Raw genomic sequence first — 26,485 nt, 5'->3', positions numbered from 1 at the left:
GACTCTCACTCTTTTAATAATCACTCAGAGGCTATGGGAATAAGTATGGTTCTGATAAACCAATGAAATGTTACCCATTTACTGAAAGAATTCAATTTACCTGTGCAGTTGTTCAGCAAAATAGTAGAAATATACCCAGAAACACAGTCTCTGAATTTCAAGAGTGTGTTCAATGAAATTTCAGGTATTTCACATTTCAGAACATAAAACACTGTACCAATAATAATAAAGCCTCAAAAGAAAGAAGAGAACAAGGTATTTGTAGTCTTTCATCTTTATTCATCTGTAGGAACCTCACTCGGCAGCCCTGGTACAGGCACCCCCGCGGCACATCATGGACGAGTAGCAGGAGAGCCCCCACTCTGCACACAGCAGACCACACTCACTGGCCTGCAACGCATCCGCTGAACCTCCTTCCTACCGCAGTCCCCCTCTCGTCCAGCAGGTGAAGGACAATCAGGCCAGCGCCTCCCCTCTAACGACGGCAGGGTTGCTAGGCTAGTTAGCTGAGCAGGCGAGCGAGGCTACTTAGCTTGCCTCCAAGTTGTAAAAACAAAAAACAAACAAGTTTTCAAACTCACACTCACAGAAGTAAAGACTCACTGGTTCTCCCCTTAAAGCTCGCTGGCTCAGCACTGTCTTTAGTTCCACATAAAGGAATAAAAAACATTTTCTTTTTTACTGAAATAACCATTGGAAGGACCGCTCTGCCTCGCGACATGAAGCGTGTCCATCCACTTTTGCCTGACAGTCCTCTTTTACGCAGTACGCTGAAAAAAAAAATCAGGTCAAAAGGAAGTCGATTCCCTCGCAGGTTATGACCACTTTAAAGCCAGTGTAATTATTATCGTACTTCTGGGGGCGACAACAAGCCTTAAAATGTATTAGAAAGTATGCATAATGAAAGGAAAAATAATAACTTTTAACATTTAACATCTTAATGGACAGACGTTTGAATAACACAAATTAACATCACCCCAGTACCAGTTATGAATCTGTAGACCTGCAATGTTTCACCATGAAAATGAGGAATGATCTCCTTCATTTACTCCCTCAAAAATGGAATTCCTACAGGTAACAGGTACTCTGACTTGAAAGAACTGTAAATGCTGAAATTCTAAAATGATCCCATTTATTAACCAGCAAAATAAAAGAATCCAGTCATGTCAGTGATCTCCTGTCAAGTCAATGATATTCTAAGTTGACAGAACTGTAAATACAAACATTTGGAAATGATCTCATTTATTGACTAGCAAAGATGAGGAATCCAGTCATGTCAGTGATCTCCTGTCAAGTCACTTATATTCTTAGTTGACAGAACTGTAAATACAAACATTCGGAAATGATCTCATTTATTGACTAGCAAAGCAATCCAGTCATGTCAGTGATCTCCAGTCAAGTCACAGAAATTTCAAGTTGACAGAACTGTAAATGCAAACATTCCGAAATGATCTCATTTATTGACCAGCAAAGGAATCCAGTCATGTCAGTGATCTCCTGTCAAGTCAATGAAATTTCGATTTGACCTAACATTAAATGCTAACATTGTGAAAATGATCTCACTTATTGACTAGCAAAGGAATCCAGTCATGTCAGTGATCTCTTGTCAAGTCACAGAAATTCCGAGTTGATAGAACAATAAACGCTACATTGACCCTTTCACCCTCAGGTCCGACTATCATTGAACTTCTTCCAGCGTCAAATATTTTCAGAGACATCGCACAATGAAATAACCTGTCTTGGGTACACTATGACTCTCACTCTTTTAATAATCACTCAGAGGCTATGGGAATAAGTATGGTTCTGATAAACCAATGAAATGTTACCCATTTACTGAAAGAATTCAATTTACCTGTGCAGTTGTTCAGCAAAATAGTAGAAATATACCCAGAAACACAGTCTCTGAATTTCAAGAGTGTGTTCAATGAAATTTCAGGTATTTCACATTTCAGAACATAAAACACTGTACCAATAATAATAAAGCCTCAAAAGAAAGAAGAGAAAAAGGTATTTGTAGTCTTTCATCTTTATTCATCTGTAGGAACCTCACTCGGCAGCCCTGGTACAGGCACCCCCGCGGCACATCATGGACGAGTAGCAGGAGAGCCCCCACTCTGCACACAGCAGACCACACTCACTGGCCTGCAAGGCATCCGCTGAACCTCCTTCCTACCGCAGTCCCCCTCTCGTCCAGCAGGTGAAGGACAATCAGGCCAGCGCCTCCCCTCTAACGACGGCAGGGTTGCTAGGCTAGTTAGCTGAGCAGGCGAGCGAGGCTACTTAGCTTGCCTCCAAGTTGTAAAAACAAAAAACAAACAAGTTTTCAAACTCACACTCACAGAAGTAAAGACTCACTGGTTCTCCCCTTAAAGCTCGCTGGCTCAGCACTGTCTTTAGTTCCACATAAAGGAATAAAAAACATTTTCTTTTTTACTGAAATAACCATTGGAAGGACCGCTCTGCCTCGCGACATGAAGCGTGTCCATCCACTTGTGCCTGACAGTCCTCTTTTACGCAGTACGCTGAAAAAAAAAATCAGGTCAAAAGGAAGTCGATTCCCTCGCAGGTTATGACCACTTTAAAGCCAGTGTAATTATTATCGTACTTCTGGGGGCGACAAGAATCCTTCAAATGTATTAGAAAGTATGCATAATGAAAGGAAAAATAATAACTTTTAACATTTAACATCTTAATGGACAGACGTTTGAATAACACAAATTAACATCACCCCAGTACCAGTTATGAATCTGTAGACCTGCAATGTTTCACCATGAAAATGAGGAATGATCTCCTTCATTTACTCCCTCAAAAATGGAATTCCTACAGGTAACAGGTACTCTGACTTGAAAGAACTGTAAATGCTGAAATTCTAAAATGATCCCATTTATTAACCAGCAAAATAAAAGAATCCAGTCATGTCAGTGATCTCCTGTCAAGTCAATGATATTCTAAGTTGACAGAACTGTAAATACAAACATTTGGAAATGATCTCATTTATTGACTAGCAAAGATGAGGAATCCAGTCATGTCAGTGATCTCCTGTCAAGTCACTTATATTCTTAGTTGACAGAACTGTAAATACAAACATTCGGAAATGATCTCATTTATTGACTAGCAAAGCAATCCAGTCATGTCAGTGATCTCCAGTCAAGTCACAGAAATTTCAAGTTGACAGAACTGTAAATGCAAACATTCCGAAATGATCTCATTTATTGACCAGCAAAGGAATCCAGTCATGTCAGTGATCTCCTGTCAAGTCAATGAAATTTCGATTTGACCTAACATTAAATGCTAACATTGTGAAAATGATCTCACTTATTGACTAGCAAAGGAATCCAGTCATGTCAGTGATCTCTTGTCAAGTCACAGAAATTCCGAGTTGATAGAACAATAAACGCTACATTGACCCTTTCACCCTCAGGTCCGACTATCATTGAACTTCTTCCAGCGTCAAATATTTTCAGAGACATCGCACAATGAAATAACCTGTCTTGGGTACACTATGACTCTCACTCTTTTAATAATCACTCAGAGGCTATGGGAATAAGTATGGTTCTGATAAACCAATGAAATGTTACCCATTTACTGAAAGAATTCAATTTACCTGTGCAGTTGTTCAGCAAAATAGTAGAAATATACCCAGAAACACAGTCTCTGAATTTCAAGAGTGTGTTCAATGAAATTTCAGGTATTTCACATTTCAGAACATAAAACACTGTACCAATAATAATAAAGCCTCAAAAGAAAGAAGAGAAAAAGGTATTTGTAGTCTTTCATCTTTATTCATCTGTAGGAACCTCACTCGGCAGCCCTGGTACAGGCACCCCCGCGGCACATCATGGACGAGTAGCAGGAGAGCCCCCACTCTGCACACAGCAGACCACACTCACTGGCCTGCAAGGCATCCGCTGAACCTCCTTCCTACCGCAGTCCCCCTCTCGTCCAGCAGGTGAAGGACAATCAGGCCAGCGCCTCCCCTCTAACGACGGCAGGGTTGCTAGGCTAGTTAGCTGAGCAGGCGAGCGAGGCTACTTAGCTTGCCTCCAAGTTGTAAAAACAAAAAACAAACAAGTTTTCAAACTCACACTCACAGAAGTAAAGACTCACTGGTTCTCCCCTTAAAGCTCGCTGGCTCAGCACTGTCTTTAGTTCCACATAAAGGAATAAAAAACATTTTCTTTTTTACTGAAATAACCATTGGAAGGACCGCTCTGCCTCGCGACATGAAGCGTCTCCATCCACTTGTGCCTGACAGTCCTCTTTTACGCAGTACGCTGAAAAAACAAATCAGGTCAAAAGGAAGTCGATTCCCTCGCAGGTTATGACCACTTTAAAGCCAGTGTAATTATTATCGTGCTTCTGGGGGCGACAACAAGCCTTAAAATGTATTAGAAAGTATGCATAATGAAAGGAAAAATAATAACTTTTAACATTTAACATCTTAATGGACAGACGTTTGAATAACACAAATTAACATCACCCCAGTACCAGTTATGAATCTGTAGACCTGCAATGTTTCACCATGAAAATGAGGAATGATCTCCTTCATTTACTCCCTCAAAAATGGAATTCCTACAGGTAACAGGTACTCTGACTTGAAAGAACTGTAAATGCTGAAATTCTAAAATGATCCCATTTATTAACCAGCAAAATAAAAGAATCCAGTCATGTCAGTGATCTCCTGTCAAGTCAATGATATTCTAAGTTGACAGAACTGTAAATGCAAACAATCGGAAATGATCTCATTTATTGACTGGCAAAAAAATCCAGTCATGTCAGTGATCTCCTGTCAAATCACAGAAATTCCGAGTTGAAAGAACATTAAATGCTTATGAGAATAATGTATATATTTTGAAAATGATCTCACTTATTGACTAGCAAATTAAGGAATCCAGTCATGTCAGTGATCTCCTGTCAAGTCACAGAATTTTTGAGATGACAGAATATTCAATGCTAAATTCTGAAAATGATCTCACTTATTGACTAGCAAAGATAAGGAATCCAGTCATGTCAGTGATCTCCTTTCAAGTAACTGATATTCCAAGTTGACAGAACTGTAAATGCAAACATTCCGAAATGATCTCATTTATTGATAAGCAAAGAAATCCATTAATGTCAGTGATCTCCTGTCAAGTCACAGAAATTGAGAGATGACCAAACATTAAATGCTAACATTTTGAAAATGATCTCACTTATTGACTAGCAAAGATAGGGAATCCAGTCATGTCAGTGATCTCCTGTCAAGTCACTGATATTCTGAGTTGACAGAACTGTAAATGGAAACATTCTGAAATGATCTCACTTATTGACTAGCAAAGGAATCCAGTCATGTCAGTGATCTCCTGTCAAGTCACAGAAATTCCAAGTTGAAAGAACATTAAATGCTTATAAGCTTAATGTATACATAGTGAAAATGATCTCACTTATTGACTAGCAAAGGAATCCATTCATGTCAGTGATCTCCTGTAAAGTCACAGAAATTCCAAGTTGACAGAACATTAAATGCTAAGTTCTGAAAATGATCTCACTTATTGACTAGCAAAGATAAGGAATCCAGTCATGTCAGTGATCTCCTGTCCAGTCACAGAAAGTCCGAGTTGACAGAACATTAAATGATAAATTCTGAAAATGATCTCACTTATTGACTAGCAAAGATAAGGAATCCAGTCATGTCAGTGATCTCCTGTCAAGTCAATGATATTCCAAGTTGACAGAACTGTAAATGCAAACATTCCGAAATGATCTCATTTATTGACTAGCAAAGATGAGGAATCCAGTCATGTCAGTGATCTCCTGTCAAGTCACTTATATTCTTAGTTGACAGAACTGTAAATACAAACATTCGGAAATGATCTCATTTATTGACTAGCAAAGAAATCCAGTCATGTCAGTGATCTCCTGTCAAGTCACAGAAATTCCGAGTTGACAGAACATTAAATGCTAAATTCTGAAAATGATCTCACTTATTGACTAGCAAAGATAGGGAATCCAGTCATGTCAGTGATCTCCTGTCAAGTCACTGATATTCTGAGTTGACAGAACTGTAAATGGAAACATTCGGAAATGATCTAATTTATTGACTAGCAAGGGAATCCAGTCATGTCAGTGATCTCCTGTCAAATCACAGAAATTCCAAGTTGAAAGAACATTAAATGCTTATAAGCTTAATGGATACATCGTGAAAATGATCTCACTTATTGACTAGCAAAGGAATCCAGTCATGTGAGTGATCTCCTGTCAAGTCACAGAAATTCCAAGTTGACAGAACATTAAATGCTAAGTTCTGAAAATGATCTCACTTATTGACTAGCAAAGATAAGGAATCCAGTCATGTCAGTGATCTCCTGTAGAGTCACAGAATTTTCGAGTTGACAGAACATTCAATGATAAATTCTGAAAATGATCTCACTTATTGACTAGCAAAGATAAGGAATCCAGTCATGTCAGTGATCTCCTGTCAAGTCAATGATATTCCAAGTTGACAGAACTGTAAATGCAAACATTCCGAAATGATCTCATTTATTGACTAGCAAAGATGAGGAATCCAGTCATGTCAGTGATCTCCTGTCAAGTCACTTATATTCTTAGTTGACAGAACTGTAAATACAAACATTCGGAAATGATCTCATTTATTGACTAGCAAAGAAATCCAGTCATGTCAGTGATCTCCTGTCAAGTCACAGAAATTCCGAGTTGACAGAACATTAAATGCTAAATTCTGAAAATGATCTCACTTATTGACTAGCAAAGATAAGGAATCCAGTCATGTCAGTGATCTCCTGTCAAGTCAATGATATTCTCAGTTGACGGAACTGTAAATGGAAACATTCCGAAATGATCTCATTTATTGACCAGCAAAAGAATCCAGTCATGTCAGTGATCTCCTGTCAAGTCAATGAAATTTCGATTTGACCTAACATTAAATGCTAACTTTGTGAAAATGATCTCACTTATTGACTAGCATAGGAATCCAGTCATGTCAGTGATCTCTTGTCAAGTCACAGAAAGTCCGAGTTGACAGAACATTAAATGATAAATTCTGAAAATGATCTAACTTATTGACTAGCAAAGATAAGGAATCCAGTCATGTCAGTGATCTCCTGTCAAGTCACAGAAATTCCGAGTTGATAAAACATTAAATGCTACATTAACCCTTTCACCCTCAGCTCCTATCATTGAACTTCTTCCAGCGTCAAATATTTTCAGAGACATCGCACAATGAAATAACCTCTCTTGGGTAAACTATGACTCTCACTCTTTTAATAATCACTCAGAGGCTATGGGAATAAGTATGGTTCTGATAAACCAATGAAATGTTACCCATTTACTGAAAGAATTCAATTTACCTGTGCAGTTGTTCAGCAAAATAGTAGAAATATACCCAGAAACACAGTCTCTGAATTTCAAGAGTGTGTTCAATGAAATTTCAGGTATTTCACATTTCAGAACATAAAACACTGTACCAATAATAATAAAGCCTCAAAAGAAAGAAGAGAACAAGGTATTTGTAGTCTTTCATCTTTATTCATCTGTAGGAACCTCACTCGGCAGCCCTGGTACAGGCACCCCCGCGGCACATCATGGACGAGTAGCAGGAGAGCCCCCACTCTGCACACAGCAGACCACACTCACTGGCCTGCAACGCATCCGCTGAACCTCCTTCCTACCGCAGTCCCCCTCTCGTCCAGCAGGTGAAGGACAATCAGGCCAGCGCCTCCCCTCTAACGACGGCAGGGTTGCTAGGCTAGTTAGCTGAGCAGGCGAGCGAGGCTACTTAGATTGCCTCCAAGTTGTAAAAACAAAAAACAAACAAGTTTTCAAACTCACACTCACAGAAGTAAAGACTCACTGGTTCTCCCCTTAAAGCTCGCTGGCTCAGCACTGTCTTTAGTTCAACATAAAGGAATAAAAAACATTTTCTTTTTTACTGAAATAATCATTGGAAGGACCGCTCTGCCTCGCGACATGAAGCGTGTCCATCCACTTGTGCCAGGCAGTCCTCTTTTCCGCAGTACGCTGAAAAAACAAATCAGGTCAAAAGGAAGTCGATTCCCTCGCAGGTTATGACCACTTGAAAGCCAGTGTAATTATTATCGTACTTCTGGGGGCGACAACAAGCCTTAAAATGTATTAGAAAGTATGCATAATGAAAGGAAAAATAATAACTTTTAACATTTAACATCTTAATGGACAGATGTTTGAATAACACAAATTAACATCACCCCAGTACCAGTTATGAATCTTTCGACCTGCAATGTTTCACCATGAAAATGAGGAATGATCTCCTTCATTTACTCCCTCTAAAATGGAATTCCTTCAGGTCACAGGTACTCTGACTTGAAAGAACTGTAAATGCTGAAATTCTAAAATGATCCCATTTATTAACCAGCAAAATAAAAGAATCCAGTCATGTCAGTGATCTCCTGTCAAGTCAATGATATTCTAAGTTGACAGAACTGTAAATGGAAACATTCTGAAATGATCTCATTTATTGACTAGCAAAGGAATCCAGTCATGTCAGTGATCTCCTGTCAAGTCACAGAAATTCCAAGTTGAAAGAACATTAAATGCTTATAAGCTTAATGTATACATTGTGAAAATGATCTCACTTATTGACTAGCAAAGGAATCCAGTCATGTCATTGATCTCCTGTCAAGTCACAGAAATTCCAAGTTGACAGAACATTAAATGCTAAGTTCTGAAAATGATCTCACTTATTGACTAGCAAAGATAAGGAATCCAGTCATGTCAGTGATCTCCTGTCAAGTCACAGAAATTCCGAGTTGATAGAACATTAAATGCTACATTAACCCTTTCACCCTCAGCTCCTATCATTGAACTTCTTCCAGCGTCAAATATTTTCAGAGACATCCCACAATGAAATAACCTGTCTTGGGTAAACTATGACTCTCACTCTTTTAATCATCACTGAGAGGCTATGGGAATAAGTATGGTTTTGATAAACCAATGAAATGTTAACCATTTACTGAAAGAATTCAATTTACCTGTGCAGTTGTTCAGCAAAATAGTAGAAATATACCCAGAAACACAGTCTCTGAATTTCAAGAGTGTGTTCAATGAAATTTCAGGTATTTCACATTTCAGAACATAAAACACTGTACCAATAATAATAAAGCCTCAAAAGAAAGAAGAGAACAAGGTATTTGTAGTCTTTCATCTTTATTCATCTGTAGGAACCTCACTCGGCAGCCCTGGTACAGGCACCCCCGCGGCACATCATGGACGAGTAGCAGGAGAGCCCCCACTCTGCACACAGCAGACCACACTCACTGGCCTGCAACGCATCCGCTGAACCTCCTTCCTACCGCAGTCCCCCTCTCGTCCAGCAGGTGAAGGACAATCAGGCCAGCGCCTCCCCTCTAACGACGGCAGGGTTGCTAGGCTAGTTAGCTGAGCAGGCGAGCGAGGCTACTTAGCTTGCCTCCAAGTTGTAAAAACAAAAAACAAACAAGTTTTCAAACTCACACTCACAGAAGTAAAGACTCCCTGGTTCTCCCCTTAAAGCTCGCTGGCTCAGCACTGTCTTTAGTTCAACATAAAGGAATAAAAAACATTTTCTTTTTTACTGAAATAATCATTGGAAGGACCGCTCTGCCTCGCGACATGAAGCGTGTCCATCCACTTGTGCCTGACAGTCCTCTTTTCCGCAGTACGCTGAAAAAACAAATCAGGTCAAAAGGAAGTCGATTCCCTCGCAGGTCATGACCACTTTTAAGCCAGTGTAATTATTATCGTACTTCTGGGGGCGACAACAAGCCTTAAAATGTATTAGAAAGTATGCATAATGAAAGGAAAAATAATAACTTTTAACATTTAACATCTTAATAGACAGACGTTTGAATAACACAAATTAACATCACCCCAGTGATGCTGCCCAATTTAGCGAGTGACGACATGTTTAGCCGCATGCGTTCATTCCATCGCTGGATGTCTAGGTGGTGCTTAGATAACAACGTGGCTTACATAGACAATTGGAGCTCCTTCTGGGGAAAGCCTGTTCTGATTCGGAGAGATGGCTTCCATCCTACTTTGGATGGTGCATCTCTCTTATCTGGGAACATAGGCCAATTTATTAGCAATACTAATCCCTGACAAGCAACCAGAGTTCAGACCAGCAGGCAGAGCTGCAGTTTAACACGCCCCTCTGCTGGTTCCTTCGTGTTGTCACCCACCCAGCCTATAGAAACTGTGTCTGCCCTGAGGCTTTATAAGCCTGCACCCAAATCTGGAGGAGTAACTTATAGCAACTTAGTTAAAATTAAAACCACTGCTCCAGCAAACCAACCCAGTAAAACTATTAAATGTGGTTTGCTTAATATTCGATCTCTTGCATCCAAGTCTCTCCTAGTGAACGATTTAATTACTAATTATCAGATTGGTGTATTAGCACTCACTGAAACCTGGGTGCAGCAAGATGAGTATGTTAGTTTAAATGAATCTTCCCCTCCTGGTTACATTAACTACCATGTACCTCGCACCACTGGCAGAGGAGGAGGAGTAGCTGCAATCTATCAGTCAAATTTGGTGCTTAACCCTCGACCTAACAGTTCATTTAACTCATTTGAGAGCCTTATTGTCAGCTTTTCCCACCCAGACTGGAAAGCAGAGAAACCACTCTTACTTGCTGTGGTGTACCGTCCTCCTGCACCTTATTCTGAGTTCTTAGAAGAATTCCCTGACTTTCTGTCTAACTTGGCATTGAACTCAGACAAAGTCATTATAGTGGGTGACTTTAACATCCACGTGGACGTCAATGATGATTCTCTGGCCACTGCGTTTAAGTCGCTTCTTGATTCTGTTGGCTTCTGTCAGAGGGTAAACAAACCCACTCACACTTTTAATCACATCCTTGATTTAGTACTCACTTATGGAATAGAAGCTGACCGCATCATAGTTCTTCCTCAGAACCCCGTCTTGTCTGATCACTCCTTAATTACATTTGAATTTACTTTAACAAATTATATTCTACCTGGGAAAAAGTCCCGCTTCAGTAGATGTCTATCTGACACTGCTGTTTCTAGATTTAAGGAGCTTATTCCAGCAGAGCTTGCTGCCACATCTTGTAATAATATATTGGGCAGTTATGCTGATTTCACCCCCTCGCAGGTAGACTATCTTGTGGACAGCACTGCAGCAGCACTCCTTGGGACACTTGATGCCGTAGCTCCCCTGAAGAAGAAGGTTATCAACCAGAAAAGAATAGTTCCCTGGTACAGCCCAGAGCTGCGTGCCTTAAAACAGAAGACCAGACAACTGGAAAGGAAGACACATTCCAGCCAGCACGAGGAAGTCCACCAAGCCTGGAAGGAGAGTTTATTAATATATAAAAAAGAACTCCGTAATGCCAGAAGCGCTTACTACTCGTCCCTGATAGAAAAGAATAAGAACAACCCCAGGTTCCTCTTCAGCACCGTGGGCAGGCTCACCAAGAACCATAGTGCTGTTGAGCCATGCATCCCCCCAACTCTCAGCAGAAACGACTTCCTTTCTTTCTTTACTGAAAAGATTGTGAATATGAGAACGAAGATTGCCAGTAATGGAGGACAGACTACAGTCCCCATAGAAGCACCTCCCAGACTTGGTGCATACTTGGACAGCTTCGCCCCCATTGACCTGTCAGAATTAACTTCTGCAGTCGGTTCCTCCAAGTCAGCCACTTGTCTGCTGGATCCCATCCCAACAAGCCTCCTTAAGGATGCCTTCCCTCTCGTCAACACTTCTATATTAAATCAAATTAATCTTTCCTTAGTCACAGGTTATGTGCCACAGGCCTTTAAGGTGGCTGTCATCAACCCTTTACTTAAAAAACCTTCTCTTGACCCAGATGTGTTAGCCAACTATAGACCGATATCCAACCTCCCCTACATCTCCAAGATCCTTGAGAAGGTTGTCCTGGAGCAGTTACATGAACATCTGCACAGCAACGAGCTCTTTGAAGCCTTCCAGTCTGGATTCAGGGAACACCATAGCACTGAAACAGCACTGGTCAGAGTCTCTAATGATCTTCTTATAGCTTCAGACAGAGGTCTTGTCTCTGTGCTTGTCCTTTTGGACCTCAGTGCTGCATTTGACACCATCGACCACAGCATCCTGCTACAGAGACTAGACCATGACATTGGGATTAAAGGAACTGCCCTAAAATGGTTTAAGTCCTACTTATCTGACAGGTTTCAGTTTGTTAATGTTAATAATGACCATTCGGAGTATAGCAGAGTTACATATGGTGTACCACAGGGTTCAGTTTTAGGACCGATTCTCTTCACTCTTTACATGCTCCCATTAGGTGACATAATCCGGAAGCACTCGATCAACTTCCACTGTTATGCAGATGACACACAACTTTACTTGTCGATGGAGCCAGACGACACAAGCCAGTTTACTCATCTGCAAGACTGCCTGAAAGACATTAAATCCTGGATGTCTTCTAACTTCTTAATGCTCAATTCAGATAAAACTGAGGTAATCATGTTTGGACCTAAACACCACAGGGACACACTCTTGAATCGGATCTCTACTCTAGATGGCATCACCCTAACTTCGAGTACAACTGCAAGGAACCTTGGGGTCATTTTTGACCAGGACCTTTCCTTCAGCTCCCACATAAAGCATGTGACTAGGACCGCCTTCTTCCATCTGCGAAGTATCGCTAAGATTAGGAATATCCTTTCCCAGAGTGATGCTGAAAAACTGGTGCATGCATTTATCACTTCTCGGCTGGACTACTGCAACTCTCTCTTGTCAGGATGTCCTAAATACTCTCTAAAGAGTCTCCAGCTGGTCCAGAACGCTGCAGCGAGGGTTTTGACGGGAGTTAAGAAGAGAGAACACATCTCTCCCACTTTAGCTTCTCTCCACTGGCTTCCTGTAGGATCTAGAATCGACTTCAAAGTCCTTCTGCTAACTTATAAGGCTCTCAATGATAAAGCTCCATCCTATTTGAAAGAGCTCATTAGTCCCTACTGTCCGACCAGAGCACTCCGCTCCCAGAATGCAGGTCTTTTAGTGACTCCCAGTATCAATACAAACAGACTGGGAGGTAGAGCTTTTAGTTACCGGGCTCCTTTACTGTGGAACCAGCTCTCTCCATGGGTCAGAGAGGCAGACACTTTAACTACGTTTAAGTCCAGGCTTAAGACCTTCCTCTATGACAGAGCCTTCAGTTAGGACTGGTTCAGGTAGCTCTGAACCATTGATAGCTATGCTGCTATAGGCTTAGACTGCTGGGGGACACATCAGGTTACATGGAGCCCTTCCCTCCTCTCCTCTCCTCTCCCCCTCTCTCCTCCTCTCCTCCCTGCACATTTTTGGAACTGTCATTACCATTACTTGTTGCACTTTGTAGTTTGGCCTTGGTGTCTCGCAGTCTCTCTGTGTTTCCACAGATCCACCAGAGCCCCAACCGCCGCCTGCATCGCCCCCCCCCCCCTCTTATTCCCTACTGTTACACCGGCCTGCGCTCCCCTTCCATGAACAAGTCTGCCATCCAGTCCCCCATCAAGCTGGCTTGCTCTCCCTGCCTCCCCTACCAGAAGCTTCCTTCTTCAGCTGTTATTAACATTTCCGTGTTTCCCACATTTTGTATTGGAAACTGTTTTCTTGTCTGTAACAACATCTACTGCACGTCTGTCCGTCCTGGGTGAGGGATCCCTCCTCTGTTGCTCACCCTGAGGTTTCTCAGATTTTTCCCTGTTAAAAGGGTTTTCTATGGAGTTTTTCCTCAGTCGATGTGAGGGTCTAAGGGCAGAGGATGTTGTTATGATGCCATGTGAAGCCCTTTGAGACAAACTGTTTGTGAAAACGGGCTATACAAATAAAATTGCCTTGCCTTGCCTTGCCTTGCCCAGGACCAGTTATGAATCTTTAGACCTGCAATGTTTCACCATGAAAATGAGGAATGATCTCCTTCATTTACTCCCTCAAAAATGGAATTCCTTCAGGTCACAGGTACTCTGACTTGAAAGAACTGTAAATGCTGAAATTCTAAAATGATCCCATTTATTAACCAGCAAAGTAAAGGAATCCAGTCATGTCAGTGATCTCCTGTCAAGTCACAAATATTCTTAGTTGACAGAACTGTAAATACAAATATTTGGAAATGATCTCATTTATTGACTAGCAAAGATGAGGAATCCAGTCATGTCAGTGATCTCCTGTCAAGTCACTTATATTCTTAGTTGACAGAACTGTAAATACAAACATTCGGAAATGATCTCATTTATTGACTAGCAAAGAAATCCAGTCATGTCAGTGATCTCCTGTCAAGTCACAGAAATTCCAAGTTGACAGAACTGTAAATGCAAACATTCCGAAATGATCTCATTTATTGACCAGCAAAGAAATGCAGTCATGTCAGTGATCTCCTGTCAAGTCACAGAAATTCCGAGTTGACAGAACATTAAATGCTAAATTCTGAAAATGATCTCACTTATTGACTAGCAAAGATAAGGAATCCAGTCATGTCAGTGATCTCCTGTCAAGTCAATGTTATTCTGAGTTGACGGAACTGTAAATGGAAACATTCCGAAATGATCTCATTTATTGACCAGCAAAGGAATCCAGTCATGTCAGTGATCTCCTGTCAAGTCAATGAAATTTCGATTTGACCTAACATTAAATGCTAACATTGTGAAAATGATCTCACTTATTGACTAGCAAAGGAATCCAGTCATGTCAGTGATCTCTTGTCAAGTCACAGAAAGTCCGAGTTGACAGAACATTAAATGATAAATTCTGAAAATGATCTAACTTATTGACTAGCAAAGATAAGGAATCCAGTCATGTCAGTGATCTCCTGTCAAGTCACAGAAATTCCGAGTTGATAGAACATTAAATGCTACATTAACCCTTTCACCCTCAGCTCCTATCATTGAACTTCTTCCAGCGTCAAATATTTTCAGAGACATCGCACAATGAAATAACCTGTCTTGGGTAAACTATGACTCTCACTCTTTTAATAATCACTGAGAGGCTATGGGAATAAGTATGGTTCTGATAAACCAATGAAATGTTACCCATTTACTGAAAGAATTCAATTTACCTGTGCAGTTGTTCAGCAAAATAGTAGAAATATACCCAGAAACAGAGTCTCTGAATTTCAAGAGTGTGTTCAATGAAATTTCAGGTATTTAACATTTCAGAACATAAAACACTGTACCAATAATAATAAAGCCTCAAAAGAAAGAAGAGAGAAGGTATTTGTAGTCTTTCATCTTTATTCATCTGTAGGAACCTCACTCGGCAGCCCTGGTACAGGCACCCCCGCGGCACATCATGGACGAGTAGCAGGAGAGCCCCCACTCTGCACACAGCAGACCACACTCACTGGCCTGCAACGCATCCGCTGAACCTCCTTCCTACCGCAGTCCCCCTCTCGTCCAGCAGGTGAAGGACAATCAGGCCAGCGCCTCCCCTCTAACGACGGCAGGGTTGCTAGGCTAGTTAGCTGAGCAGGCGAGCGGGGCTACTTAGCTTGCCTCCAAGTTGTAAAAACAAAAAACAAACAAGTTTTCAAACTCACACTCACTGAAGTAAAGACTCACTGGTTCTCCCGTTAAAGCTCGCTGGCTCAGCACTGTCTTTAGTTCCACATAAAGGAATAAAAAACATTTTCTTTTTTACTGAAATTACCATTGGAAGGACCGCTCTGCCTCGTGACATGAAGCGTGTCCATCCACTTGTGCCTGACAGTCCTCTTTTCCGCACTACGCTGAAAAAACAAATCAGGTCAAAAGGAAGTCAATTCCCTCGCAGGTTATGAACACTTTAAACCCAGTGTAATTATTATCGTACTTCTGGGGGCGACAACAAGCCTTAAAATGTATTAGAAAGTATGCATAATGAAAGGAAAAATAATAACTTTTAACATTTAACATCTTAATGGACAGACGTTTGAATAACACAAATTAACATCACCCCTGTACCAGTTATGAATCTTTAGACCTGCAATGTTTCACCATGAAAATGAGGAATGATCTCCTTCATTTACTCCCTCAAAAATGGAATTCCTTCAGGTCACAGGTACTCTGACTTGAAAGAACTGTAAATGCTGAAATTCTAAAATGATCCCATTTATTAACCAGCAAAATAAAAGAATCCAGTCATGTCAGTGATCTCCTATCAAGTCAATGATATTCTAAGTTGACAGAACTGTAAATGCAAACATTCGGAAATGATCTCATTTATTGACTGGCAAAAAATCCAGTCATGTCAGTGATCTCCTGTCAAGTCAAAGAAATTCCGAGTTGAAAGAACATTAAATGCTTATGAGAATAATGTATATATTTTGAAAATGATCTCACTTATTGACTAGCAAATTAAGGAATCCAGTCATGTCAGTGATCTCCGTTCAAGTCACAGAATTTTCGAGTTGACAGAATATTAAATGCTAAATTCTGAAAATGATCTCACTTATTGACTAGCAAAGATAAGGAATCCAGTCATGTCAGTGATCTCCTGTCAAGTCAATGATATTCCAAGTTGACAGAACTGTAAATGCAAACATTCCGAAATGATCTCATTTATTGATAAGCAAAGAAATCCAGTCATGTCAGTGATCTCCTGTCAAGTCACAGAAATTCCGAGATGACCAAACATTAAATGCTAACATTTTGAAAATGATCTCACTTATTGACTAGCAAAGATAGGGAATCCATTCATGTCAGTGATCTCCTGTCAAGTCACTGATATTCTGAGTTGACAGAACTGTAAATGGAAACATTCTGAAATGATCTCACTTATTGACTAGCAAAGGAATCCAGTCATGTCAGTGATCTCCTGTCAAGTCACAGAAATTCCAAGTTGAAAGAACATTAAATGCTTATAAGCTTAATGTATACATAGTGAAAATGATCTCACTTATTGACTAGCAAAGGAATCCAGTCATGTCAGTGATCTCCTGTCAAGTCACAGAAATTCCAAGTTTACAGAACATTAAATGCTAAGTTCTGAAAATGATCTCACTTATTGACTAGCAAAGATAAGGAATCCAGTCATGTCAGTGATCTCCTGTCAAGTCACAGAAAGTCCGAGTTGACAGAACATTAAATGATAAATTCTGAAAATGATCTCACTTATTGACTAGCAAATATAAGGAATCCAGTCATGTCAGTGATCTCCTGTCTAGTCACAGAAATTCCGAGTTGATAGAACATTAAATGCTACATTAACCCATTCACCCTCAGCTCCTATCATTGAACTTCTTCCAGCGTCAAATATTTTCAGAGACATCGCACAATGAAATAACCTGTCTTGGGTAAACTATGACTCTCACTCTTTTAATAATCACTCAGAGGCTATGGGAATAAGTATGGTTTTGATAAACCAATGAAATGTTAACCATTTACTGAAGAATTCAATTTACCTGTGCAGTTGTTCAGCAAAATAGTAGAAATATACCCAGAAACACAGTCTCTGAATTTCAAGAGTGTGTTCAATGAAATTTCAGGTATTTCACATTTCAGAACATAAAACACTGTACCAATCACAATAAAGCCTCAAAAGAAAGAAGAGAACAAGGTATTTGTAGTCTTTCATCTTTATTCATCTGTAGGAACCTCACTCGGCAGCCCTGGTACAGGCACCCCCGCGGCACATCATGGACGAGTAGCAGGAGAGCCCCCACTCTGCACACAGCAGACCACACTCACTGGCCTGCAAGGCATCCGCTGAACCTCCTTCCTACCGCAGTCCCCCTCTCGTCCAGCAGGTGAAGGACAATCAGGCCAGCGCCTCCCCTCTAACGACGGCAGGGTTGCTAGGCTAGTTAGCTGAGCAGGCGAGCGAGGCTACTTAGCTTGCCTCCAAGTTGTAAAAACAAAACACAAACAAGTTTTCAAACTCACACTCACAGAAGTAAAGACTCCCTGGTTGTCCCGTTAAAGTTCGCTGGCTCAGCACTGTCTTTAGTTCCACATAAAAGAATAAAAAACATTTTTACTGAAATTACCATTCGAAGGACCACTCTGTCTCGCGACATGAAGCGTGTCCATCCACTTGTGCCTGACAGTCCTCTTTTCCGCACTACGCTGAAAAAACAAATCAGGTCAAAAGGAAGTCGATTCCCTCGCAGGTTATGACCACTTGAAAGTCAGTGTAATTATTATCGTACTTCTGGGGGCGACAAAAAGCCTTCAAATGTATTAGAAAGTATGCATAATGAAAGGAAAAATAATGTTTAACATTGAATGTAGCAACCCTTGGATCCCCAAAGAGAGTCTCGACTGATGCCTAAGGCGTCTTATTTTAGTTAGAGCAGCGTCGTCACGTTCACCAGAGCACCGTGAAAACTGTGTCATAGTATACAAAACATAACACAAACAACACCATACAGTCTTCACAGCACAATCTTCATAATTTTGTCCATAATATTAAAACATCAACCAAGCATTCATTCAAACAAAGTTTTCCATGCACACTGATCCAAACTCACAATGTTACAATGATTCAAAATAAACGAACATACCTCACTGCGCTCACCAAGGATGCTTAAATATTTTTAATCTTTTCTTCTGTTCAAACAGGCGTCAATGTTCTTTTCCGTGCAAATGAAGAAGAAGTTAAGCTGGAGCCTGGAGATCAAACCTTTGTAGCCCAAGCTCAAACAAAACAGCCTCCTCATTACCAACACCTGTTGGGTGACCTTTACATGTCTCTCCCTCTTGTGGAGCTACGGTGTCACTCAGAGGACAAAATTCAATCCCCCAAATCCATACAACATTACTACACATACAGTAGTCACTCACAACTTCACATACCAACTATTTTAAAAACACACACACAAAAATAGAAGCATTAATTAATAACTTTGAGAGTTTATATGTGTTAATAAAACGGAATGTAAACAATACACATTTAGAAAATTTTACTGAGACAAAACAAACACATACAAGGACTAGTGTGGTCCTTTACACTCCCACCAATCATGTCATGTTGCCACAAACCATACATGATTCACCATAATTCCTCTAAGGACCAGTCACCACCTCCAAAGTTTTCAAATAAGCATAAAATACATGCATGTTCAAGTAATGAGTTGTGGATGTCAGCTGTTTATGTAATGTATGTGTGTATGCGTGTGTGTACTCCTCTGTAACTATTCAGTTTCAAGAAGCAGAACCAGCTTTTGTATTGGTCTTTCTATGATCGAGGGTTTGGATGGGGAATTAGTTTTGAGTGATCTCGGGGTCCCCACTTGCACTTTGACTCTTCGCACCAAGCCATCACTATCCACTGTTGTTTCCACCACTCGTGCCAACTGCCACTGGTTCCTCGGGAGGATTTCTTCTTTGATGATGACCACATCATTCACTTGGAGATTGCGTCGGGAGACATGCCACTTTTGCCGTGTGGAGATGTTGGACAGGTACTCTCTTTTCCATCGGCTCCAGAACTGCTCAATCAAATACTGAACTCATCGCCATCTTTTGGTGCCATATACATCCTCTTTAACAAACTTGCCAGGAGGTGGAAGAGCCAACTTTGATTTCATTAGAATGAGATGGTTGGGTGTTAAAGGCTCAAGAGTGTTGGGGTCATTTATTCCATCTGTGCTCAGAGGGCGGCTGTTGACAATAGCCATAGCCTCATAAAACAGTGTTCTCAGAGAGGCATCATCATGTCTACCTGCACTTTGTGTCAATGTGGCGTTCAAGACATTTCGTATGGTGCGTATTTGGTGCTCCCAAACACCGCCAGCATGACTTGCTGAGGGGGCATTGAACACAAACTCACACTGCTTCTCAGCCAGGAAATTTTCCAGGGCCTGGTGATCACACTGTTTGAGTGCTTCTTTTAATTCACTCTTGGCACCTACAAAATTTCTGCCCTGGTCACAGTGGAGTTGGCGTACAGCTCCTCTTAGACTGATGAAACACCTAAGTGCATTGATAAAGGAATCGGTGGACAGGTCTTCCAACATCTCAACATGTACAGCTCGAGAATAAAGACAGGTGAGTATCAAGCCATACCTCTTGTGCTCCTTGCGGTTTCTCTTAATGATAAATGGGCCAAAACAATCCATACCGCAGTTTGTGAATGGAGCAGATTCCTCAACGCGTTCTTTGGGCAGCTCAGCCATCCGCTGTTGTTCAACTGGACGCCTCAGTTTCCGGCACTGCACACACTTATAAATGAACTTGGAGACCAATGTACTGCAGCCAATGATCCAGAATTCATTTGCTCTGAGCTCCATTTGTGTTTGACTCCTGCCCTGATGGCATACTTGAGAGTGATAGCGTGACAGAATGAGTTGTGTAATGTGACCCTTATTGGGCAGGATGATGGCATGACGAAGCTCCTCACTGAGAGATGCATGTTTCAATCTTCCGCCAACGCGGAGTATGCCCTCACTCAAGACTGGATCAAGACGGAAGAGAGAACTGGAATTTGGAAGGCTGTGCCCCATTTCAAGTGTTTTGATCTCTTTGCTGAATGATTGCTTTTGGACAAGGCTTATCAATATTTTGGCTGCATTTTCACGTTCTTCAACAGTCACAACATCTGTGAGACACTTTTGTCTAGAGGTAAGTTTTTTAATTCTTGCCACTACCTTGAGGAGTGTTGTCCAGGATGAGACTCTAGACAGACGCTCAAGCATGTCTGTGCACCTGCTTGTGCTGGATGTAAACACTTGGACAGCCTTCACCTCTGGGTCACCGATCAAGAGGTTGGATGCACAGGGTTCAAGTTGCAACTCTTCTTTCCACAGGAACTCAGGTCCAAACAGCCAGTTAGAGGATTGAATCTGAGATGCCCTAAGCCCCCTAGAGGTATGATCGGCTGGGTTCTCTGCAGTGTCAACATAATGCCATTGGCTTGGGTTAGTATTCTCTCTTATTGACTGGACACGATTTGCAACAAACACATGGAACCTACGTGCCTCATTGTTGATGTATGCTAGAGCAACTTTAGAATCTGTCCAGAAGAATTCATCATTAATTTTCATGTTCAGTTCTGATTTTAGCAAGACGCTCAGTCTGGCTGCAAGCACAGCAGCTGAAAGTTCCAAGCTAGGGATACTGGTGACCTTTGAGGGGGCAATCCTAGCCTTGGCCATGATGAGGCTACAGTGGACCTTGTTGTGGTCATTTTTGTATCGAATGTAAGAACATGCACCATATCCTACACTGCTAGCGTCTGAAAAGTGGTGCATTTCGACACTCACCATGTTGCCAAAGTATGGTGGATAGTAACATCTGGAGACTGAGACTTCTCTCAGCCCTTCAAGGCCGGTTTTCCATTCCTCCCACCGTGGACGCAAGTCATCAGGAAGTGGATCATCCCACTGGACATGTCTGCGACAGAGCTCCTGGAGAATGCACTTGCCACTCAGAACAAATGGGGCCACAAACCCCAGTGGGTCATACAAGGAGGCCACTACTGACAGAATGCCACGGCAGGTGTCAGGCTTGTCTTTCATATTGACATTGAAACTGAAGTGGTCACTTTTGACTGACCACTGAAGGCCCAGAGCATGTTCCACAGAGGCAGAGTCTTGGTTGAGGTCCAGGCATTCAACACCTGTGGCCCTCTCGGATGGATCTACACAGCTTAGAACCTCTCTCTCATTTGAGTTGAATTTGTGGAGCCTTAAGCCCCCTTTTTTGCACAACTGCTGGGCTTCAACGATCAATTTAGAGGCTTCTTTGACTGAGGGAACACTCAAAAGCCCATCGTCAACATAAAAACTTTTTGCGACAAAGGCAGCTGCAGAGGGATAGTCAGACTCATACTGCTGTGCTAAGAACTTCAAGCCAAAGTTGGCGCAACCTGGGGAAGATGCGGCGCCAAAAAGGTGGACAGCCATTTGGTATTCTTTGGGCTCATTTTCAAGGTCTCCATGCTCCCACCATAGAAACCTCAAATAGCTGCGGTTCTCAGGTGTGACAAAGAATTGGTGGAACATTCTTTCAATATCACAAATGATGGCTACTGCTTCCTTTCTGAAACGGCAGAGAACTCCCACCAGAGAGTTAATGAGGTCAGGGCCAGTCAGTAAGGTGTCATTGAGGGAGGTGCCATGAAATTTAGCTGAGCAATCGAAGACCACCCTTAGCTTGCCAGGTTTCTTAGGGTGGTATATGCCATGGTGAGGTATATACCAACAGATGTCTCCAACGGCTGTCTCTGGAACTGGCTCTGCATCACCATTGCTGATCACCATCCTCCATTAAGGTTTTGTAATGATCATGGAACTGTGGATTGGCTTTTAACTTTCTTTTCAAATGCTGAAGGCGAATTGTGGCCAGTTTTTTTATTATTTGGCAGTAGGGGAGGCCTTTGGCCCTTGAACGGAAGAGGCATTTCTAAATGGCCATCTGGTCTCTGTCGGATGGTGTCACCGAGGAGCTCAATAAAGCGCACATCATCTTGGGAGACAAGTTTGCACTCTGAATTTTTCTCACTGAAGTCTGACTCTAGAACTCTCAGGATGTCTGCAGCGGTTGTCATGGTAATCTCCCTCACTGCAACTCTGTGCACGAACCTCTGGCTTCCTTGTCTGTCCAGATGTGGACTTGCTGCACCTATAATGCTCCATCCTAGCTCAGTCTTTTGTGCGAATGGCTCATTTTCCTTTCCAGTGATGACCTCTAGAGGTGCCAAAGCTGAAGGACAGTCATAGCCTATTAGGAGGCCCACATCACAGTCTTGAAGTGATGGCAACTCATGTGCCAGATGTTTAAGATGAGACCATTGTAAAGCTGTAGATTTAGTTGGTACGCAGGATTTGTCAACTGGAATGAAGTCACGTGTATATGCTTGCCGTAACAGAATGTGACTGTCATTATGGAAGCTTCTAACTTGCAGACCAACTACACTTTGACTGGATATAACTGTATCTACAGCAGTCATAGTACTGAGCTTCAGCTGTAGTGGTTGAGTGACTACATTCAGCTCTCTTGCAAGATCTTCCAGGACCAAGGTTGAATCACTGTGTATCAAGAAGAGCATATGTGAGAATTTCCTTTTCAGATTCATTCACAGATGACAGATAAACAGGAACAATGCTTTAAGTGGCAGATGCCTCTCTAATGACAGTATGGGAGTTGACTTTATGCATTTCATGTGTCACTTGTCCTTCTGTAGAAGTGGAACCTTTTGTGGTGGCCTCTCCAGGTTTTTCCCCTCCGTCGTGCAAACATGTCGGATGGCGGCGGCCACACACTCCACAGATATGCTTTGTTCTACAGTCTTTTGTGATATGGCCCTTACGTAAACATCCAAAGCAAAGCTGATTTTGATGTATGAATGTCTTTTTATCTGCCATAGGCTTGGCAGCGAAGACTGGACATTTGGCTATGCCATGTGATTCTTCTTTGCAGATGAGACAAAGTAACCTGGGCCTGGGCTGTGACACACTTTCTTTTGACTGTGCACTTGTGCTAAAAGCCTTTGCTCTTTTAGATGGCTTATCATCTGGGGTTCTAGAATTCAGAAAGAAGGGAGATGCTATGGGGTTACAGGCTATGCGGGCCTCTTTAACACAAACTCTGAAGTGTTTGAAAGCTGGGTATTCGCCAGATTTGGCAAGTTCTTCTACAGCAATCCTACTCCATTTCTGTACAATCCAATCTGGCAATTTTTTCAAGAGCTTATGATTTTCCTCACAGTCATTCAGTATGGCCAGTCCTTTAACATGAGCATAGCTTCTGCGCAGCCTTTTAAGAAATCTGCAAACTCTCTTAATGCAGAAGAATCACTTGAATTAATCTTGGGCCATTTCATAAATTTGTCTCTGAACGCTTTCTGTACAACAAATGGATTACCATAGCGGTCCTCTAAAACTGCCCAGGCACCCTCATATGCATCGTCAGAGCTCCGGTACAAGAATCCCTCCACGGCTTTGCGTGCCTCTCCTGTAAGGTAGCTTTTCAGGTAAAGCATCTTTTCACTGGAAGGGATAGGTTTCCTACCAATTAGGGTTAGGAAAGACATTTTAAAGTCAACAGATTTCAGAGGATCACCAGAGAAGACAGCTGGTTCAGGAACAGGAAGGCGATTTAAGCTCAGTGAACTTGCAATTGCTTCAGCCAATGCGGCTGTTTCACTCTGAGAATGTGTCTGTGATTGAATCACTGTGGCTCCTGCACTCACGGGCCTATTCGAACTCATAATTGGTGGGGTTTTAACAGGGACTAATTCATGGCGCTCCCTCACCTCATTTTCCACTCCACCTTCAAATTTCTCATAAGTTCGAGCCCGAGCATCAGTTTCAGCTTTGATTTCTCCTCTAGTTTCAACTCAACTTCAGTTTGCTTTTGCCTCATTTCTGCCATCACCTGTGACTCATGAAGTTTCCATTCACTTTCCAGTTTAGTCAGTTTACTCTGTTGAGCTTGTATCTCCTCCATAGACTTTGCTTGCTCTTGTTTGGCTGCAAGCTCTGCTTCTGCATCTGCTCGCTTACTGGAAGCCCTAGAGTATGCAATAGAAGCTTCATCCAATCCTTCAAGCCTATCTGAGATGACACTTTCAGTGTTTGTTCCACCAAAGATAGATTTGTATTCATCTCTGTTTAAAATCATTCTCACTCTTTGCTTTTCAGCCTCTGATTTAAAGGTGTCTTGGGTAACGCCCACTTCCATTCGTTTACTCACTATATCACATTTCTGTTGTCAGTGTATTACAGGCATCCATTTTCCACATAACATCAAGAGTGTTAGTTGAGTTGCGTTGTAGTGGCTCATACTTTTGATGTACAAGGTCATATCCACTTTGAATGTACTGATTTATTTTATCAAGATCCTCCTTTGAACAGAATTGCTTTAGACGTTGCCTACATTCTTTTGCTATCCCCTTCCAAGAGTCATAGGATTTTAAGAATGCCTTTATATGCCTTTTCGCTTGTTCTTGGTGCATCTGTTGGCCTCCTTCAGTGAGTTTCCTTTCACGAGTACCAGAGACAACCTTTTGTGCGCCAAATGATTTTTCTTCTGTTGCTGGAGGTTCTTCAGAGACGTCTTTCTCACCCGAGGATTTACCTTTTTCTTGTGTCACTGACATTTTTAATTTAGGATTTTATGTGATTGCTATTATCTTTAAGTGATAAACTGAAATGGAGTTGTCTTAATGAGTGTTGTGTTGCACCACACATTAAACAAAAGAGAGTGAGAAATGGGCCCATTACAAATCATTAGGCTATTTAAACTGCATTCACTAACATGGGCCTGAGCTTGCTTGCTTTAACTCCAAAAAAAGGCTTCTCTTAACCATGTAATTTCAAACACTAAAGAATTTGCATATGAAATACAGCCATTAAACACACTTTACTTTTAGCATTTCAAGCATTTCATGAAACCAGGTCTTCTCAATCATTTAACTCAAACTTCATTCGCAACAAAAGTCACTATACCCATTACTTGGATCAGGTGAAGGACTACGCCGAGAAAGTTCAGTTCATCAGGAATTGTTCCTTCATTAGAGTTCTTTCACCGCATCTGAAGTCTCTGTTAAAGATGGTAACACACAGCAGGCTTTGTCTTCTGAAACGAAACCAGCAAGAACGACCCAGCAGATGACCCAGATGTAGCGTTGAGTTTTCACTGTAGCAACCCTTGGATCCCCAAAGAGAGTCTCGACTGATGCCTAAGGCGTCTTATTTTAGTTAGAGCAGCGTCGTCACGTTCACCAGAGCACCGTGAAAACTGTGTCATAGTATATAAAACATAAAACAAACAAGTCACCATACAGTCTTCACAGCACAATCTTCATAATTTTGTCCATAATATTAAAACATCAACCAAGCATTCATTCAAACAAAGTGTTCCATGCACACTGATCCAAACTCACAATGTTACAATGATTCAAAATAAACAAACATACCTCACTGCGCTCACCAAGGATGCTTCAATATTTTTAATCTTTTCTTCTGTTCAAACAGGCGTCAATGTTCTTTTCCGTGCAAATGAAGCAGAAGTTAAGCTGGAGCCTGGAGATCAAACCTTTGTAGCCCAAGCTCAAACAAAACAGCCTCCTCATTACCAACACCTGTTGGGTGACCTTTACATGTCTCTCCCTCTTGTGGAGCTACGGTGTCACTCAGAGGACAAAATTCAATCCCCCAAATCCATACAACATTCCTTCACATACAGTAGTCACTCACAACTTCACATACCAAATATTTTAAAACACACACACAAAAATAGAAGCATTAATTAATAACGTTGAGAGTTTATATGTGTTAATAAAACGGAATGTAAACAATACACATTTAGAAAATTTTACTGAGACAAAACAAACACATACAAGGACTAGTGTGGTCCTTTATATTTAACATCTTATTGGACAGACGTTTGAATAACACAAATTAACATCACCTCAGTACCAGTTATGAATCTTTAGACCTGCAATGTTTCACCATGAAAATGAGAAATGATCTCCTTCATTTACTCCCTCAAAAATGGAAATCCTTCAGGTCACAGGTACTCTGACTTGAAAGAAGTGTAAATGCTGAAATTCTAAAATGATC

This window comes from Aulostomus chinensis, chromosome 9, assembly GCF_037954235.1.
Source record: "Aulostomus chinensis isolate RoL2024-O1b breed Wild chromosome 9, RoL_Achi_v1.0, whole genome shotgun sequence".
NCBI classification, from domain to species: Eukaryota; Metazoa; Chordata; class Actinopteri; order Syngnathiformes; family Aulostomidae; genus Aulostomus; species Aulostomus chinensis.
This window is presented reverse-complemented; position numbering follows the sequence as displayed.